Below are 13,096 nucleotides of genomic sequence, written 5' to 3' on the forward strand. Positions count from 1 at the left end.
TCAAAGAACCCATTTTTTTTTTGAAAGCCCAAATGAACATACACTAGGAATAATGCAACGTTATAAGAAACTTTTATTTAACTCGAATCGACAAATTGGTGTTAATATTTTCCCTTTTTGAGCAGTGTGATATGTGTAATGGGAGATGACCTTCGGGGCACTAGTTTTTGTAAAAAAATACATTTAATGAAAAAGCCGAATGCCTCTTCTAGAGGGCTGATTCTAATCTAGGCACGTAAACTTCAACTATGAAAGAAATGCAAGGTTAAATAATCAAGCTCAACTTAAAAAAGCTGTTCCCTAAAGAATTTAAGAATTAAAATACATCCGCATTGCAGAGGGTTGGGTAGAATGCAAAGGACTAGTTTAAACTCGGGCTGTAGAAACTGCATGGAGACAACCTTGTCTTGGAGCGTGGACGCCTTCCCGGGGCACGTCTGATCCGGGTGCAGCCACAAAGCAAATGGGGTAGAACTTGGACAAGAACCGCCTCCGCCGCCCCCACCCCTCCCCCCGACCCCCATCCCAGACCTCGCTAAGTTGGAGAGCCGTGTGGGGTGGGATTTTTTTGTTGCTGGCGGTCAGGGGATTGTGTCGAGTCCGGGCGTCCGGCCGCAAGCCCGTGGCTGGCGGCGGCCGCGGGAGGCAGAGCACGAGTTGACGCCGGGGGAGCGGAGCGGAGCCCGTGTTCCCGACGTGCTCGAGCCGGCAGCAGAGGGGAGGGCGCGTGGGGGTCGCGGCGGGCTGGGCCGGGGCCGGGCGGGCGCGCGCGCGGCCTGTAGGGGGCGGGCTGTGGGCTCCGGCGCCGGGCTCTGGGCGGCTGGGGCTCCGGCCCCGGCTCGGGGCTCGGCGCGGGCCGGCCCGCGGGCGGGCGGGCGGGTGGGTGGGGCGCGGGGGCGGCGCGGCCTGCTGGGCCCGGGGGAAGGGAGGGGAGGGGGCGGCGCGGCGCGCGGTGGGGGGGGGGGCGGGGGCGTGCCGGGGTGGGGGCGGCGCGGCGCACAGCTGCAGCGGGCGCCCCCCGCCGCGCGCACGGCCGAGCATGGCGGCGGCGGCCCGGCCGGCTCCCCGCGGCCCTGCCCGCCGGCTCCAGTGCAGTCTCGAGAGCAACAGGTTAAGCCGGCGAGACGTCAGCGCGCCCCCTCCCCGCCCCCCGGTTCTCCCCCCGCCTCGCGCCGGCCTCCCCCTCCTCCCTCCGCTCCCCCCCGCCCCCCGCTTCTCCGGGTTCCCGGACGCTCCCGGCCGCGTTCTGTTGTCATTGTGACGTCACAAAGGGACGGGCCCGGGTGGAACCTTCTCCTCCTCCTCCGTGACGTCAAAAGTCAGGCGGGAGGTTCCACGCGGCGGGGCGGCCGGGGGAGGAGGGAGCGCGCGGAGGCGGGGGCCGCGGCGGAGCGGGGCTGCGGCGTGGGAGGAGGAAGAGGAGGAGGAGGATGCGATCGGCCTCCGCCTTCCGCCCCGAAACGCTGCGCTTCCCTGCAGGTGAGCGCCTGGGAGCCTTTGGTTCCCCGACTAGGGCTGCGGACCTAGCTCAGGTTCCATTTAGGGGGTGGGGAGCAGGGAGGAGACGCCTCCGTTCTGCAGAAATGTGTTTCGCCTCTTCTGTTTCCAGGTCTGCTGGTGGTGTGCCATTACCACGGTGGTCGCTGTGATCGCTCAGCAACGCTTTTGAGAAAGCGAGGAAACTTTATTCTGGGAAGGCTTTGCTTTGTAGGAGGACTGTGTTGTGGATTTGGGCACTTTGTCACTTGAAGTCGTGTTTGGGGTGCCTTTGGGGGATGTGGCGGGGTGCTTTTCTGGGTGACGCTGTTCAGGAGCAACTGTTGCTCTTTTTGGGAGCTCTGTAATACCGTGGGAGGGGGTGGCGCTCCTCCTTCGTATCTTTTGGGGCGGGGGGGGGGGTGGGTGAGTGGACCAGGGAAGACTCGTCATGGATACGTATTATTCTTGGAAGTGCACGGGACAATTAAGTCAGGGTACTCCAGCGCTTAGTACTTCTAGAGGGTAGAGCAGGAGGCTTACAATCTGAATCTACAGACTTCTGGGAAACGGAAAAGGTAACACCTAACACCTGTCTTTGCCCCTCACTTTCATCTGGAAGGATCACGCTCGGGACATATGTAAAGCAGTATGCTCTCTCTGTGTCAGGGGGCATCATTCCTCGAGCTGGTGGAAGGCAGCACATTTCCTACAATTGGTCTCAGAAGCCGCAGATGCCTGCTGCGTTGCCATTCAGTTTATTGCCTCCGCAAAGCAGAGTTTGGGGGGTCCGACTGGGGCAGGCTTTGGGAGAGATGATAGTTATATTTTGTATTAAATGGCATCCTTGAGAAACTCATAAATTGTAATGTAGTCCCGTCTTAATTGTGCTGGGCACGACTCCCATCACAATACCTTGAATCACTGAAAACATTTTCTTTCAAAGCCCCAGTCCACTTGGACCATAAAAACAGTTGCATGTCTCTGCTCCATGGATGTTTTCTGCCATTTCCATCACTCCACTGGATGGGTTATTCCTAGGGAGAATAACGAGGATGATATCCAGGCTTCAAAACCATTTGATCTTTGAGGCTTTATAGCAGGTATGAGTTTGAAATTAAGATCTCTGCCACGTGAAGATCCGAGTCATGAAGTGAGCACAAAAACAAATTACCAGTTTGATTTCTAGGCTAGCTCAGGCGGAATTTGTACCACTAGGCTGTAAAGTTTTAAGTATCTAATTTTCTGATGTCAAAGTCATGGTATGATTAAACAAAACTGGGAAAAGTTCACATTCCAAGGTTCAAAAGCAGGATTTACTATAATTACAATTACATAAAATTATAAAGAAAAAAGGAGAAGTACACCAAAATATAGTGGTAGGATTTACGAGCTCCCCCCATTCCCCCCCCCATCTTATACCGTTGGGTTCTTTCACAGTTCTGAAGGAAAAAAAACCCAACAACCTTGTACATGTCATTTAATTGCTATGTTGTTCCTTTCCTTTGCTATTTACGTGGCTTGCTTTCTGCCTCTGTCTAGTACTTTATTCTTTGGCACGTAAGTGTATAGGGCAGGGGCACTTGCGTGGCTGTTATTGTACGGAGAGATTATGGAGGGAAGACTGTCCAGAGTCCAAAGTGTGTACTATAAATTTAAAAAGAGAAAGAAGTTATGTTCCCAAATAATCCAATTTGGGTTACTGTTACTTGCATAATTATCACTTCATTGTAGACAAGAGTCTGACGTGTGTCTTCCCCGGTCATTGGCCCACAGAGCCACCTGGAATGAATTGGTATTCAGATGATATAATGGCTGTCTTATCTCACAGTAGGTCACCCCAGTTCCTTTTGCTGAGCTGGGGACTACTGACTCACTTCCAAGTGCCTTGGAAATAACTCGTGTTAATACATACCCTGCTCCAAAGGTTATTGGAAGTTCTCCCCTTCAGAAAGAGAAAATCTTTTGTTGGGAGTATGTAACTGGTGTCTGTTATGTTCCAAATGGAACTATTTTCCTCCTTTTAGAGACAACACAGACAAGTCATACAAAGCCTAGTACAGTAAAACACTTGGTAAAGGCCAAAGTGGAGTATTTTTTAAGGTTTGCCCTTTATCATGATGTTCTTAAGAACCAGGTTCCTGACGTTTTTATCTGAACGGTTAAAAAGTTTTGCAGTGTAAGAATTTTCGTTTTTGGACCTTTAGTTCCATTGTTTGTTTGTTTTTAAAGAATTTACTTTATGTGTTAAAGATTTTATTAGAGAGAGAGAGAGTGCGAGCGTGTGCGGGCACAGGGAGAGGGAGAGAATCTCCAGCAGACTCCCCGCTGAGTGCAGAGCTCACAACCCTGAGATCATGACCTGCACTGAAGCCAAGAGTCAGACGCTTAACCCACTGTGCTACCCAGGTGCCCCAAGAATTTACTTTTAAGTAATTGCTACACCCAAGGTGGGACTCGAACTCACAACCTGATCAAGAGTTGTGTGCTCCAGGGACAGAGCCAGCCAGGTGTCCCTGTTGCATTATTATTATTATTATTATTTTTAAAGAATTTATTTATTTGACAGAGTGAGACAGCCAGTGAGAGAGGGAACACAAGCAGGGGGAGTGGGAGAGGAAGCAGCAGGCTCCCAGGAGAGGAGCCTGATGTGGGGCTTGATCCCAGAACGCCGGGATCACGCCCTGAGCCAAAGGCAGACGCTTAACCGCTTAACGACTGAGCCACCCAGGTGCCCCCCCCTTGCATTATTCTAAACCTGCTGTTAGTGGCCCATCTCTTAAGTCTCCCCAAGGATTACATGACCGCTCTCCTAACCACCTTCTACCTATCCAACCTACTTGTTGGCTGCAGAATATCCTGGCTGGCATACCCCAGCACGACACTCCTGGCCAGTGGGTAGCCCTGGGGTGTGTGTGCGCCTCTGTCCCCTTTGGCTCCCACCCATAGAAGCCTTGCCAAGTGTCAGTTGTTTGTTTCCAAATCTGGTTATTCCAGTTAGACTTATTATTGCAATTACAGTTAAATATTATGTAAACCTTTGAACAAGTGTGGAAAGAGAGTTGGTTTCTTTTTCTTTTTTTTTTTTCAGAGTTCGTTTCTATGAAAACTTTTGACTGTTTTGGGAACGCTTGATAAAAGTGAATTATTAAAAAAAAAAAGGCCATTAAATTAGAGGTGGGCCCGCCATTTAAAAGACTTGGGGTAAATCTTAAGGATTGTGTACATGCACTGTTTTGCAAGTTGATTCCCTTTTAAGAACCGAACTTCATTTCTGCCCACACTCCCTTCCCAACAAACACACCAGGAAAGCATAACGTGGAACACTGGAATTCTCAACAAATCTATTACTGAAAGTACACTGAGGTATTTAAGTTAGAATGTCAAAATCTATATGGATTTTAAGGTTTCCAGCCTGACAGACTTTGCAGGAGCTAACCAGCTTCTGGCCCCTATCACCTCTGATTAGAGGGCTTCCATTGTATTTAGCCTTAATCCCCAGGGATTAAAGCAGACTCCCTATCTAGTTCATGCCAGGTAGCACAGGTGACTCAGTTTACAGTGGTCCTGCCGAGGTAACTTGTATTACTTTTAGAATTAAAAAAACAAAACAAAACAAAAAAAACAAAAAAAAACCCACCAGTTGTGTCAGTCACTGGGTGGGAGGGGGCAGAAAGATTAGTGATTTTACACCTAATTTATATGGAGTTCAGAAGCTTGTGTCTTGTAATCCAGCAACCTTAATTATTGTGTCTCACGTAGGAAATATTGCTAAAGGTATGTTCCCTTTCAGATCCTTAAACCTATCTGTTAATGGAAAGGAGACAGTTTGAATCTCAGTTTCTAGGTTTCAATCAATTTATCTTTTGTTTCTTTCCATCTCCAGGAGGTAACCTCTGATACCTGCCTCCCTCCTGACCCCCCAAGGTCTCAGGTACTTTTCCAGTTGGCCTCCAGTCTCCCTTTTTCTGGTTCCTTTTGTGCCCGTAAAGCCTTTTCCCTGCTGCCTTATGATCGCAGGCTTCCTTCGTTCCAGGAGGTGGGAGTTCCGATGACTTTGGTATCGCTGTTAATTTGTCTGCTTTTTTTGTAGACCGCATCTGTGTGAGATTTCTCTTATCCTTTTAATCTTTCTTGGGACTTCAGTTAACACTATACCTTCTGCCAGCCTCATGCCTTTTATTTATTTTTAAACATTTTTAAAAAGATTTTTTTTTATTTGAGAGAGAGGGAGCGAGCACGCCCTGTGTGCAAGAGGGAGGGGGAAAGCAGAGGGAGAGGGAGAAGCAGACTCCTCGCAAAGCAGGGCTCTATCCCAGGACCCCGAGGTCATGACCTGAGCCCAAGGCAGACACCCAGGCGCCCCAGCCTCACACAGTAAGGGAGTTTGCCTTCATTGCCGATTCAGAACACAATCAGTGAAAGCAGAGCTACAGCCTGTAGGAAGTGGCAGTGTGGGCTGGATACCCCTGGGCTCCTGGTCAGGAAAAGCTGCCTGCTTCCGGGACGTGCTGTTCCTGTCTCTGCTTGCATGTGGCTTGTGTCTCTTGTTCTCTGAGGATGTCTGGGATCAGAAAGGGTCAGTGTTTTACGGATGTAGATCCTGTCCCACAGGTTGAGGGCTAGGTCCCACCTGAGCGAGCAGTTGGGATGGCATCCTGGGCCTCTCGGGTGTCTGTCTGTTTCTTTCCACGTCCACGCTGTTTTTGCAACAGATTTTGCTAGTCTTGTGAGAAACGCTGCCCATCTCTCCTGGGGTTCTCTTTGAAGTTCGAAGAGCTGCGCCAGAAGAGCTTGGATTGTAGAAAACACCGTAGCTGGGCCACACGACACCCACTGCTCCTGAAAGCATCATGAAGAGAAGGCCCAGTCAGTTCAGAAATTACCACCCACGTTTGTTTCCATAGTGAGTTCACACCAGAAGAAGAGGCTGTTGAGTCCATTTTACAAAAAGAAAACCAAGGCAGAGAGACACTGGCCAGAGAGTTAAAGACCACGTTATCTCTTTCCCACTTTTTAGTCCAGCTGAAAGGTAAAATGAATGATCACTGTGGTCCCGAAAAGGGGGAGAAAAGGCCATAAGTGGGGCTCTGGGCAAGCTTTGGAAGAGGTTTTTTGCTCCAGAAAGTTGGGGAAGTTAAGGCAGTTTGTCAGTCTCCTGGAAGCAAAGGAGTGCTTCGTCTCGAGTGCGGGTTTGTGTTTGTTGTTTTTTTAAACACCAGTTGGTGGAGCTAACCCCTTATCCCCAGCCGGCTGTCTCCTTGAGTCCTCATTGGAAAAAGAGCTGAGATCCCAGGACCCCTTGGGACTGGCTGGTTTGTGCTCTGTGTTTTCGGAAGTGTCCCCCCATTCCCTTCTCGGTGGTACCTGAGGCCCGGCTGGGCACACGAGCTCTCCAGGCTTCTGAGAACCTGCTTTCTTCGCAGGGGCTGTGACACAGCGGCTGGATACTTTTTTTTTTTTTTTTTTTTTCCTGTCCTTGTATTGTTGCCCCTGGCTTTGCTGCTTAGGGGACCGGGGGGCTCTGGGGAAATCATTTGCCCTCTGTCCTCACCAGGGTCCGGGCCATGCGGGAAACAAAAGGCTGCCCAGATATATTGATGAAGCAGCCTGAGTAATGGGAACATTATATATAATTGCTCACATATTCATAAGATGTAGGAAGGGGTGAGAAAGGGGAACCCTACTGGTTGAAGTTCTTGAGAGCTGTTTTTGAGGGCCAGTGCTGCCTGAGAGGTCTAAATTGGATTTTAAGTTCTAATTTTGTAAGTCTGTCAAGCTCCACCACCCGTGAAGAGGAAGGCCAGTGTGCATTGAAATGTCATCACCAGCAGTGTTTAGTTACCAGGAATCCTAGAAGGTTAACAAAATAGCCAGAGTTTTGCCCCTTCATCCTCCCAAGGCGGCTCTTCCCTCACATACCTGTTTTCTCCCATAGAAGCAGGAGTTCTTTTCCAGCACTATTGTTTTTTGGGGGGGGAGGGGACAGTGAGAGAGGTGGGGTGTGTGTGTGTGTGTGTATGTGTATATGTGTCTGTGTCTGTTTTCCATCAGGAGACCCTCTGGTTTGCTGTGAATGAATGATCCGGGGGAGTGTGGGAGACCTTTTGGGTGTCCTGTTTTATTGTTCTTTTTAAAAAGCTGCGTGGTTCTTTCTCTCTTATTTCCTAGGCATGGTTTTGGGGAGGGCAGGATCTGCAATGGTTATCTCTTGGTTCTCATTTCTGCCAGCTGCTAAAGTGTTTGGTGCCGGTGGGGGCAGACACAGGTGCCAGGAGGAAATGAGCAGGGATTAGGACTGAGCATGTGTTTCTTGCATTTATTCCTTCCATAGGTTTGCAGAAGGAGGGCTACTGCACGGATGCTCATTCTGCGAAGCGGCGGTCGGGTGTAGACATGATTAAAACCCAGAGTGCTCTGTGTCTATGCCTTCTAGTACGTGGGCTTCAGTAACGCAGTGCCCCACATTTCATTCACAGGCTCGTTGTGAGTATATAGGGTGCCTCTGTGGTAATGGACAGGATTGGGGATGAGAGCTGAGTATAAGGTTGGGTCCTGCGTTACATGGGCCACGTGACCCTTGGGCACGCCCCGTAACCTCACTGAGCTGCTTCCTCATCTGGAAAACTGGTTGCGTGTACCTCCCGGGCTGGGTACTGGGAGAGCCGGTGAGATTTTTTGATGCGAAAGCACTTTGTAAATTGCATACGCCCGCACAAGTGGTCAAGGTATCATTACACAGTTGGAAATCACCAACCTGGAGACATAGGGCCTGCCGGCAGCCTTCCTAGCTGACTCAGAAATAAACGAGTCAAATGAGTTCTCTACTTTGCCTCTTAATAACCAGATGAGTAGCTTTAGAATAAGTCCATTTTGATGTCCTCTCTTCCCAGCCCCACTCCTGCTCTCTGTATCATCCGGCACTTGACTCCCAAGCACGTCCGGGGGTGACCTGGAGGCACAGAGCTGACAGTGGAGAGGAGAGTGGCCCCGAGTCTGTGCGCAAAGATGTTTCACCCAAGGTGTTTAAACTGGATCTTGGAGCAATAATCCCTGAAATTGAAAATCCGATCATGAGCCTTCATTGGCTCCCTGTGACTCTCAGGATAAATTGAAACCGAGTATGTCCTCAGCACATCCTGAGAAGCCCTTTTTGGTTTACCCTGGGCCTGTCCTGCCACCTGTTTCGGGGTAGCAGAGCTCACTCAGCCCCTTGGCCTTTGCACGTCCTGGTTCCTCGAGTGGCTTGCCTGAGGAGCCCAGCTGGGCCTTCCGAAGCCTTCCTGGACAGCCTGCCACCCCTGTCCTCCAGGCAGGCAGGGCTAAGCCCCTTTTCTGTGTCAGCCTGACTCCTTACACCTACCTCTGGGCACCGGAGTCCGCGTTTGCCTGCCTCTGACCCTATTAACCCGCCAAGAGGAGGGGCTGCATTTTTTTTCCGTGTGCAGCTGAGGAAGTATTTGTTGAGTTGAAGCTTTTGCAGTAGTCATATACTACCTAGTTGTGGGAGGGAGTTGGTGTGGGTCTAGCAGAAAAAGATGAACGTAACAAAGCAGAATCTCCTAGCTGAGAAAACAGAGGTGTCTGGTGCCGGAAAGCGACTTGCTTGAGGTCACACGCTTTGTCAGTGACACCGTGACACGGCCAGGGCATGAAATCCAGCCCTCGATGCAGCAGAAGGCTTTCTGTTACTGTTCTTGGGACAAGTTTTTCAGAGGTCCTGCCTCCTTCCAGGTGGATTCTCCGTTATCCATGATAACTGCTGTCACTGAATCATTTTCATGGGAAACTGAAATCCACACGTAAGCCCCGTACCTATGTGCCAAGAGTGTTTGTCCCATTTTGAGAACGACTTTTTGGCTTCATAAGAAGTACTTCACATCAGAGAATTGCAAATGATAAGAACCATTGCAGTTGCATACTGGGCATTCCTGCACTTGTGAAGAGAGAGACACACACACACACACGCGCGCACGCGCACGCGCATGCACACACATATAGTTTGACGTGTGTGGGTGCATGCTCCTGAGTGATGTTCTCTTAGATGCTTTTTGCATTTATATCTTATCTCGATTATCAGAATACAACAGTGCATGTTATTTTTAATGGCTGCAGGGCACTTGCTTGGTCTCCACTACAGTTTTCTCAACCTGCCTGTTCTCAGTGGCCTTTTCAGTTTGCGGCCTGTTGTGCAAAATGATGTGCCCAGTAGGCTTTAGCTATATCTTTTCACTTAATTCCAAATTCCTTAAAGTGGTATTACTGGCTCAGAAGTGCCCTTTTCTGTGTGTGGTTTTTGGTTTTTGTTTTTTATTTTAGTAGGCTGCACACCCAGTGTGGAGCCCAGCGCAGGACTTGAACTCACAACCCTGAGATCAAAACCTGAGCCACCATCAGGAGTCGCGTGCCACACCCTCTGAGCCACCCAGGAACTCCACAAGCGCCCCCTGTTTACACTGAGAACCCTGTTACCACCCTGTTTTCTCGGAGAAAGGCTGTACTAATCTACAGTCCCATAGGTAGTACATAGGAGATAAGTGGATTTGTTTGTTTGTTGGCTATTAAAAACCAATACAGGCCCTGGTAACGCGTAGTAAAGATGTCAGTTGGGTTTTATTTAAGTTTCTGTTTTCTTTCCTTGTCCTCTCTCAGGGCTTTAGAACTGAACGAGATAAGGTAGGTGATATCACTTTGTAAAACAAAATTGCTCTGGGAACACAGCGTGGAATTAGAACGATGGTAGTCGTGAAAGGTGAACAGGGTATGTGTACTGGTACAATTACATATTTCCTGTTTATGAAATGCTGTTTTGGGAGAATTGACATGCTTCGAGACGACCTGGAATCTTATGTTTTTACGTGTAATTTCAGCCTTGTTTGCATGGTTACAAAGGCGCCACTGGGCCCTGGCTTGGCAGACCGTCCAGTTACATACAGCTGACATATTCTGGTTGCTTGCCATGCTCTGGCACTGTGTTAGGTGTTAGGAAAAAGGTTATCATCCTTGTTCTCAGAAAATGTATAGTTTAGTTGACAGCAGGGCTGCAAAACATTGGGAAAAGAGCAAGTGGCCTTGGATAGATCACTTGACCGGAGTCTCTGTTCCTTCATCTATAAAATGGGGAGAATTACACCTTTAATCTCAAGGTCATTTTGGAGGAGGCAGAGTCCATGGGAAGTGCTTTATAAAACTGTTACCTAGATTGTGTTATTCTTGTTAAGTCCCCCAGGTCTTTGTGGCTGTCATTCTCTGGCCTCAAGGTTGAAGAGGGAACATAGTGTTTCTGGGTTATCGTCTTTGCTGATTGTAGCATGTCCGGTTGTCTGAGGAAGAGGATAGAAATGAAAATAAGGGGTGCCTGGGTGGCTCAGTCCGTTAAGTGTTCGATGTTTGGTTTTGGCTCAGGTCGTGATCTCAGGGTCCTGGGATTGAGTCCCCGCATCAGCTCCACGCTCAGCAGAGAGTGTGCTTGGGATTCTCTCTCTTCCTCTGCCCTGTTGCCCCCCACCCCCCAGCCACGTGTGTGCTCTCTTTCTCTCTCTCAAATAAATAAATCTTTAAATAAAAAAAGAAATGAAAATAATGCAGGTGCTGAACACTTTCGTTCTTGCCAAGACTTGCTTTTTCTTCCTAACTTAAGGGAAAAATGCAGCCTGCTCTCTACACTAGACACACTTCTGGATTGTTCAGATGTCGGATTCCCCACCCCCTACCCCGGCGGATGTGGACGAGGTGGTGTATCACAGTGCTGCTGAGAAGAAGCATTACTTTTTGGTGTTTAAAAGAGTGCTTTTGGATAAACCTCTTTTCCTTCCTTTTTAATTCTGTAGTCAAGATGCCCCTTTTAGAGATGGGGTAGAACTTGAATGTTTATTGGTTCTACCCAGACTGCCCCCTTTTCCATTCTTGGGCTGCCCAGAGCATTAAGCGCCGTGCATTCTATTTCCGGCTTGTAATAATGTCTTGATGTTAGAGGATGAGGAAGGCAGCGGGAATGGAAGGCATTGCGTAAGGAGCCATGGCCTGGAGCCCCAGTTAAACTGGTAGCACATGGCTTTCCCGTGCCTTGAAGGGCTTTGGTTGTGTTGCCCTGCTGGAGCTGTGTCGGCCACCACACCGCAAAACTTGGTCCCCGCTTGCCACGTGACTCCTTTTTGTAGCGATGATTCCGAGTGGCAAAGGCCAGCTGCCTTTGATGCCACATGAACAGTGGACTTGGTTTCTTAACAGTTTGAAAAGCCTGGAATGTCGGGTGGGGCCCTCTGCAGAGCGATTCCTGTGCATTTATTTAGGAACCGGGCCAAGGAAGCCGTCTTCTTGAGCCTGATGATTTTATTTTATTTTATTTTAAAGATTTTATTTATTTATTCGACAGAGACAGAGACAGCCAGCGAGAGAGGGAACACAAGCAGGGGGAGTGGGAGAGGAAGAAGCAGGCTCTCAGCGGAGGAGCCTGATGCGGGGCTCGATCCCAGGACACCGGGATCACGCCCTGTGCCGAAGGCAGACGCTTAACGACTGAGCCACCCAGGCGCCCCTGAGCCCGATGATTTTAGCATGGTTTTAACATTCAGTTCTGCCAGCCCTGCAGCCTTTTTGCTTGGACTCCCGGTTGGTTGCCCTTTTTTGAGACCTGTTTATTTTACGTATTGACTTATATATACCACACCCTCATTCCAAAAAGGATTTAAGGCCATAATGAGCAGTCCTCCTGGGAGCAAATAATTTTTTGCTTTGATCTGACAAAAGTTCACTTTCTAACTGCGAAAAGTGACAACCACATTAAAACACGGGCAGCGAGTCCTTGTCCTTCTCAACCCAGCGGTGTTAGGGCCGAGTAGCTTTTTCCTTTAGTTTTGGAAACTGGAGCTAATACTTTAATTAAAGGTGAGTTTCGTTAAGTAATATTGGTATTGACACCCTGACAGAACTCTTAATCTGCAGGAATTTTAAAGATGCGTGAAAGTAATCCCCAGTGGTGGTAACATCCTTGAGTGGCAGAGATCAGGTTTCTGTTTAAATGCCAGGACGGTTTATCACTTTTTTCCACAGTGCAGGGGGCCAGGGAGGGTTCTGGACTTAATAATGAACTTCCTTGGGGGGGGGGGAGGGTGTGGTGATTGGGAGATGTTCGTGCATGATTCAGCGTCCTGTGTCTTTAAAAATGTTTTCAAATACCCATTCTGTATCCTAATCCTCAAAACTGTTAGGATTCCAAACCATTGTGGTTTAAACTTAGCTGGAATCTGAAAGGTGGCTGACAGAGTGAAAGGAAACCTCCTTTAAATAAGGAACACATTTGGCTTGCCTGATTGTTCCAGAGTCTGGGCTCTGGGCATATCTGAGCCACAGGCCAAGTCTCCTGGTTGAAGAGGTTGGGGAATACTTGTTTCAATCCACTGGCCCGTCTCCCCCCCTCCCCCCCCCCCCAGCTCAGTCTAAACACCATCAGTGAGTCCTGCAGAAACTCTTGCTGCAGATACGGACTTGGAAAGCCTCATGTTACAACCGCGTTCTTGTCTGGATGAGAAACATGCTCTTTTGTCCTCGTGCTACATCAAAACTCTAATGATGCTATTAAAACGGGTTCTCTTCTGGCCCTGGTAAGCCGGAAAGCATT

General features: G+C 49.1%; 1 protein-coding gene and 1 long non-coding RNA gene across 2 annotated transcripts in view; both read left to right on the forward strand.

The window, feature by feature from the left end:
• The window catches only part of JARID2 (jumonji and AT-rich interaction domain containing 2), a 252,396-nt gene that overhangs the window by 1,548 nt on the left and 237,752 nt on the right, over positions 1-13,096 (forward strand). The window lies entirely within an intron of this gene.
• LOC148107323 (uncharacterized) lies at positions 1,405-6,942 on the forward strand. The gene is made up of 2 exons (XR_015722595.1): positions 1,405-1,479; positions 1,610-6,942. It is a non-coding gene; the product is annotated as an uncharacterized LOC148107323 (long non-coding RNA).

The sequence above is a fragment of the Ursus americanus genome, chromosome 32 (assembly GCF_024610735.1).
Source record: "Ursus americanus isolate L20-20 chromosome 32, mUrsAme1.1.p, whole genome shotgun sequence".
Taxonomy (NCBI): Eukaryota; Metazoa; Chordata; class Mammalia; order Carnivora; family Ursidae; genus Ursus; species Ursus americanus.